This window comes from Tachyglossus aculeatus, chromosome 14, assembly GCF_015852505.1.
Source record: "Tachyglossus aculeatus isolate mTacAcu1 chromosome 14, mTacAcu1.pri, whole genome shotgun sequence".
In the NCBI taxonomy this organism is placed as follows: domain Eukaryota; kingdom Metazoa; phylum Chordata; class Mammalia; order Monotremata; family Tachyglossidae; genus Tachyglossus; species Tachyglossus aculeatus.
Genome location: NC_052079.1, coordinates 325,049 through 332,320, shown reverse-complemented (window position 1 = coordinate 332,320; position 7,272 = coordinate 325,049).

Below are 7,272 nucleotides of genomic sequence, written 5' to 3'. Positions count from 1 at the left end.
CTGAGAAACCAAGGCAGAGGGCAGATAAGCTTGGGGAACAGAGATTAAAAAAGGGGTGACTCTCTTCTGTCTCCCTTATTAGAATATAAGCTCCTTGTGGGCAGAGAACATGTCACTTCTTTGTTTTTATTTTCCCAAGTGTTTAGTGCAGTGCACCTAGCGGGTGCTCGATAAACACCATCACTGCTATCACCACTGCTGCTAGAATAGAGGCTTTGCAAAGATCAATCAATCATCAATCGTATTTATTGAGCGCTTACTGTGTGCAGAGATCACAGCTCCCTGAGGAAAAAAACACCGGCAGCGTCAGGATTCTGGGAGCAGATGCAACAATACAGCAAGGCACCTTGTAAATCTACCCGCAAACTGTTGGTCTCATGAGCCACTCACCGTCAGTAGCATCCACAGGGAATTAATCAATTGCATTTATTGAATGCTGACTGCGTGCAAAGCATTGTACTAAGCGCTTGGGAGAGTAAAATCCAACAGACTTGGCAGACACGATCTCTACCCGTAACGAGCTTCCAATCTAGAGGATCCAAAGGACGGTGAACTCTGTGGGTCCATTCATTCATTTACTCATTCAGTCATATTTATTGAGCACTTATTGGGTGCAGAGCACTGTACTAAGCATTTAGAAGAGTACAACAATAATAGACACCCTGCCCACCCAAATTAGCCATCGTGAGGGTCAGCTGGTGTGAGCCCACTCTCCATCCCCCCTGTCTTGCCTCCTTCCCTTCCCCACAGCACCTGTATATATGTATATGTGTTTGTACATATTTATTACTCTATTCATTTATTTATTTATTTTACTTGTACATATCTATTCTATGTATTTTATTTTGTTAGTATGTTTGGTTTTGTTCTCTGTCTCCCCCTTTTAGACTGTGAGCCCACTGTTGGGTAGGGACTGTCTCTATATGTTGCCAAGTTGTACTTCCCAAGCGCTTAGTACAGTGCTCTGCACATAGTAAGCGCTCAATAAATACGATTGATGATGATGATGATGACTGTCTCTATATGTTGCCAATTTGTACTTCCCAAACGCTTAGTACAGTGCTCTGCACATAGTAAGCGCTCAATAAATACGATTGATGATGATGATGATGTTGCGGAGTGAGGGGATGCTTACCTAGACACATGTGGCTGTCTGGACACAGCGTACCGTGGGGTTGGCAGAAACTTTTTTGTGTGTTTTTTTTATGGCATTTGTAAAGAGCTTACTCTGTGCCAGGCACCTTACTAATAAGCATTAGGGTAGATACAAAGTTGGACTAGTCCCTGTCCCACATGGGGCTCACAGTCTTAATCCCCATTTTATACAGATGAGGTCACTGAAGCCCAGAGAAGTGAAATGACTTGCCCAAGGTCACACAGCAGACAAGTGGCGGATCCGGGATTAGAAATCAGGTCCTTTGGATTCCCGTGCTCTATCCACTAGGCCACGCTGCTTCTCTGAGAACACGCGCGGGGCACCAGTCGAAGCGAGCACAACAGCGCGCAGCTTCCTGATCACAGATCAATCAATCAATCGTATTTATTGAGCGCTTACTGTGTGCACAGCAGTGTACTAAGCGCTTGGGAAGTACAAGCTGGCAACATATAGAGACAGTCCCTACCCAACAGTGGGCTCACAGTCTAGAAGGGGGAGATGGACAACAAAACCAAACATACTAACAAAATAGAATAGATAGGTACAAGTAAAATAAATAAATAGAGTAATAAATATGTACAAACATATATCCATCAGGAACACGACTTCTGCTCTGGAAGAGAACGGAGCATGTTCCCCGGGGGGCCTCTGAGGGAGGTTGGGGCCGACTCTGGCCCGTGCAGGATACATCATTCTACCTTTGTGACTCAGTAGCTCCGCGGGGTTCTGTGGAGCCGCCGAAGTTCAGCTTTTCAAGAGAATTCCTCCTCTTTCCCACTTCTTCGAGTTCAGGAGGGTCTGGCTTGTGACAAGGATTTTGGCCATGACAGATCTTGGAGAGTCCGGACAAGACGAGTGCCTTCAAGATGATCTCTGTGGACACACAACGGAGGTCGACCACTCATGACTAACTAGGCAAGAGAAATTCCTGGCATTTTGCAACAGGCCCGGATTTTCCTTTTGGCATCCCGTGCTTCAGGGGCTCACATGCTTTCTCTAACCTTTCCATGGTTTTGTTGTTATTTACAGAACAAAGGGGTTTTGTGACTCCACTGCCAAAGCTGAGGGCTGACAGCACCAAAGAGGTATGTCCCTCCCGGGAGGGCTTCCTGGAACACAGTGTGCAGGCGCTCGACCGAGCTGGGTTCTAAACATTAACTGGCTCCAACAGAAACTGTGCCTGGATCCAGGGAGCCGATTCCCGAACAATCAATCAATCAATCAATCGTATTTATTGAGCGCTTACTATGTGCAGAGCACTGTACTAAGCGCTTGGGAAGTACAAATTGGCAACACATAGAGACAGTCCCTACCCAACAGTGGGCTCACAGTCTAAAAGGGGGAGACAGAGAACAGAACCAAACATACCAACAAAATAAAATAAGTAGGATAGAAATGTACAAGTAAAATAAATAAATAAATAGAGTAATAAATATGTACAACCATATATACATATATACAGGTGCTGTGGGGAAGGGAAGGAGGTAAGACGGGGGGATGGAGAGGGGGACGAGGGGGAAAGGAAAGAAGGGGCTCAGTCTGGGAAGGCCTCCTGGAGGAGGTGAGCTGTCAGCAGGGCCTTGAAGGGAGGAAGAGAGCTAGCTTGGCGGATGGGCAGAGGGATTGGGGGCATTCCAGGCCCGGGGGATGACGTGGGCCGGGGGTCGATGGCGGGACAGGCGAGAGCGAGGTACAGTGAGGAGATTAGTGGTGGAGGAGCGGAGGGTGCGGGCTGGGCAGTAGAAGGAGAGAAGGGAGGTGAGGTAGGAGGGGGCGAGGTGATGGACAGCCTTGAAGCCCAGGGTGAGGAGTTTCTGCTTGATGCGCAGATTGATCGGTAGCCATTGGAGGTTTTTGAGGAGGGGAGTAATATGTCCAGAGCGTTTCTGGACAAAGATAATCCGGGCAGCAGCATGAAGTATGGATGGAACATCCCGAACACTGGGATGGAGGTCCGAGTGGAACCTTGGATGGCGGCTTGGTTGGATGGAAGCTTAGTCGGAGGTTTGGACAGAGGCTCAGAGGCTTCAGAAGCAGTCATTCATAGATTCATTCAATCAATCCTATTTATTGAGCGCTTACTGTGTGCAGAGCACTGTACTAAACTCTTGGGAGAGTACAACAGAACGGTAAACACATTCCCTGCCCACAAGGAGCTTGCATCTAGAGGGGGAGACCATGAGAAACCACCTGGCCTAGTGGATAGAGACTGGCCCTGGGAGTCCAGAAGAGCTGGGTTCTAATCCCGGCTCCACCACTTGTCTGTTGTATGACCTTGGGCAAGCCACTTTACTTCTTTAGGGGAAGCAGCGTGGCTCAGTGGAAAGAGCATGGGCTTTGGAGTCAGAGGTCGTGGGTTCAAATCCCGGCTCCCCCACTTGTCAGCTGTGTGACGTTGGGCTAGTCACTGCACTTCTCTGGGCCACAGTTCCCTCATCTGTAAAATGGGGATGAAGACTGTGAGCCCCTTGTGGGACAACCTGATTACCTTGTACCTACCCCAGCCCTTAGAACAGTGCTTTGCACATAGTAAGCGCTTAACAAATACCAACATTATTATTATTATTATTATTATTATTCTCTGGGCCTCATCCAACAAATGACTCTCCCCCCATTCAAAGCTTAACTGAAGGCCCATCTCCTCCAAGAGGCCTTCCCTAACTAAGCCTTTCTTTCCTCTTCTCCCACTCCCTTTTGCTTCGCCCTGACTTGCTCCCTTAATTCATTCCCCCCTCCCAGCCTCGCAACACTGATGTACATATCTGTAATTTCTTTATTTATTATATTAAGGGGCATGTCTCCCCCCACTAGACTGTAAGCTCATTGTGGGCAGGGAATGTGTCTGTTTACTGTTGTGTTGTACTCTCCCGAGCATTTAGTACAGTGCTTTGCACACAGGAAGCGCTCAATACAATTGAATAAATGAGTCTATCCTCCATTTCAGGCACCCGCAGACACCCTCTCCTCACACACGAACCTCTCACACTGATGCACTACACATTAGTCAGTCAGTCTTTATCCAGAGACGTCTGCAGGAAGGGTGATGGTCGATGGAGAAGGAGCAGGAGGCAAGGGAGAGGTGGGAGGAGAGGCTGATGGGGCAGGAATGAGGGGTGAAGAAGTGGGTAGGGTGACTGGTTGGAGAGACTTTATTTGGAGAAGGATGAAGGGGGCTTAAGGCATCATAGGGGAAGGGTCGGCAAGAGGACTTTCAATCAATCAGTCACATTAATTGAACACTTATTGTGTTCAGAGCGCCGTATTGAGCACTTGGGAGAGTCAATAGAGTTGGTAGGTGCCCCCCGTCTTCCATCCTCACCCCAATCTCAGCCCTTCTACCCAGACTCAAAGCTCTTAGTAAGTAGTGTGGCCTGATGAAAAGAACACAGGCCTGGAAGCCAGAGGACTTTAAATCCCAATTCTTCCACTGGCCTGCTCTGTGACCTTAGGGAAGTCACTTAACGTCTCTAGGCCTCAAGTTCCTCATCTGTAAAATGGGGATAAAAATACCTGTTCTCCTTCCCTTTTAGAATGCAAGCCCTACGTGGGACAGGGATTCTGTCCGATTGCTTATGTTTAATCTATACCCCAGTGCTTAGACTGGTGCTTGGCACATAAGTAAGCACTTAACAGGTAACACAATTAATACTATTCATTATAAACTCTGCGTAGCCTATGCACTTAATAATAATGATAGCATTTATTGAGTGCTTACTATGTGCAAAGCACTGTTCTAAGCACTGGGGAGGTTACAAGGTGATCAGGTTGTCCCACGGGGGGCTCACAGTCTTCATCCCCATTTTCCAGATGAGGTAACTGAGGCGCAGAGAGGTGAAGTGACTTGCCCGAGGTCACACAGCTGACAAGTGGCGGAGCCGGGATTTAAACTCATGACCTCTGACTCCCAAGCCTGGGCTCTTTCCACTGAGCCACACTGTGCACTTGGAACCGTACCCCTTAGGCATGGGATAGCCACCCCACCCCCAGCTTCCCAGCACATATGTTCATATCCTTATTCTCTCCCATTTCCATTTCCCCTATCTGTAATCCATTTGAATGTTTGTTTCCCCCTGTGGAGCTCCTTGTGGGCAGGGATCAGGCATACCGACTCTATTTATTGTACTCGTCCAAGCATTAAGTACAATGCTCTGCACCCAGTAAGCATTCAGTCAATTCCATTGATTGGTTGATTGATCGATATCTGACAGATGATCACTCTCCTCACCTTCAAAACCTTATTAAAAGCACATCTCCTCCCAGAGGTCTTCCCCGACTAAGCCCTCATTTCTTCTTTTCCCACTCCCTTCTGCATCGTCCTTGCACTTGACTTTACATCCTTTATTCACCCCTCCCTCAGCTCCCCAGCACTTACACATATATCTGTAATTTATTTGTGTATAGTAATGTCTGCCTGCCTCCCCAGACTGTAAGCTCGTTGTGGGCAGGGAACGTGTCTACCTACGCAGTTGTATCGTCCTCTCCCAAGTGCTTAATACGGTGCACTGTACCCAGTAAGCACTCAATAATTACCATTGATAGATTACGTGATTGCTCTTTATACTTACCATATTGAGAGAAATGAATGGTCACTGCCAGGCCCCAAGGAGAAGAAGCTCTGCTGCTGTTGCCTTCAGTTCTTCCCATGGCTGCTGTCAGGAAGAGAACGAGGGCCCCTAAGACCCTTCTTCAAGCCCTCAGCACTTCCCAGAGCCGCAGTTCATCGGAAATACTAGCAATGGGGTTAATTAAGGGCTCACTCTTTTTCCAAGCGGCGTGCTGAGCTCTGGAGTCGAAACAGGATAATCAGATCGGACAGAGTCCCTCCCTGTCCCACTCGGGGCTCGCAGTTTAAGGGGGAAAGAGCAGGCAGTTTAGCCCCATTGTACAGAGGAGGGAACTGAGGCCCAGAGAGGCCACGTGACTTGCCCAGGGTCTCCTTTTCTTTCCACTAGGCCCCAAGGAGAGCGAGCATCCCCTAGAATCCTTTCCCAGGCGGCTTTGGGATTACAACACTGCAAAGGGCTGCGGCTCATGCCACCACTCGTCCCAAACTACCGGGGCTCCCACAAGATCTCGATCCCAATCCAGTTTTGGCAGGCCCGGGCGGGCGGCTGGGGCTGGGAATCGTGGGGGCAGGGCCAGGAGGTGGCTCGTTCCTGACTTTCAAAGCAGTCAGCCCGGAGACTCCTTTTCCCTGGAACCAGTTCCAACTCCTGTGAGATCGGATGTGGGAAAATGGGATTCGGCTCTCCCGACCTTCCAGAAATAGTGTCGTCAAGAGTTTTCTTGAGCACCAAGAGGCCACATTTCTGGCTGGCCCAGGGATGGCAAGGTAGAGCAGCAGAGAGGGTGGGGTGAGCCCAACTGACCAGGGCGCAAAACTTGGGGCAGGCCATCTAGGCAGCAGCTCCAGAAAACTCAATCAGACAGGACGGGAACTTGTCCTTTTTTTTTTTCATTTTTTCACTGGTATTTGTTAAGCACTTACTACCTGCCAGGCACCTTTCTAAACGCTGGGGTAGATGAAAAGTAATCATTGTCCAACCTGATTACCTTTTATCTACCCCAGTGCTTAGAACAGTGCTTGGCACATAGTAAGCGCTTAACAAATACTGTAAAAAAAAGATGCAGAGGCAGGGATTAGATAGGCAGAGACCGAGATAAAACAAAGACAAGGGAGAAAGAGAGACAAGACAGACACAAGCCCCAGAGTGGGCAAAGAGAGTAGGAGTAGCAATGCCATTTATTCAGTGCCTACTGGGTGCGTTGCAGTGAAATGAGCATTTGAGAAATAGAAAACAAAGAAGAATTACGTTCCCTGCCCACAACACACTTTTGTTCTAACGGAAACAGGCATAAAATATTTTCCAATAGCGTCATCAAAACCTATAATTGCACAGCGCTTTGTGTACATTGAGCATTCAATAAATACCACTGATTTTTTTTCTGAAATTTGTTAAGAGCTTACTATGTGCCAGGCCCTGTACTCCAACCCAATTATTGTTTTTTTAATGGTATTTGTTAGGTACTTACTATGTGCCAGACACTGTACTAAGTAAGCACTGGGGAAGACACAAGCTAGTCAGGTTGGATACAGTCCATGTCCCCCGTAGGAC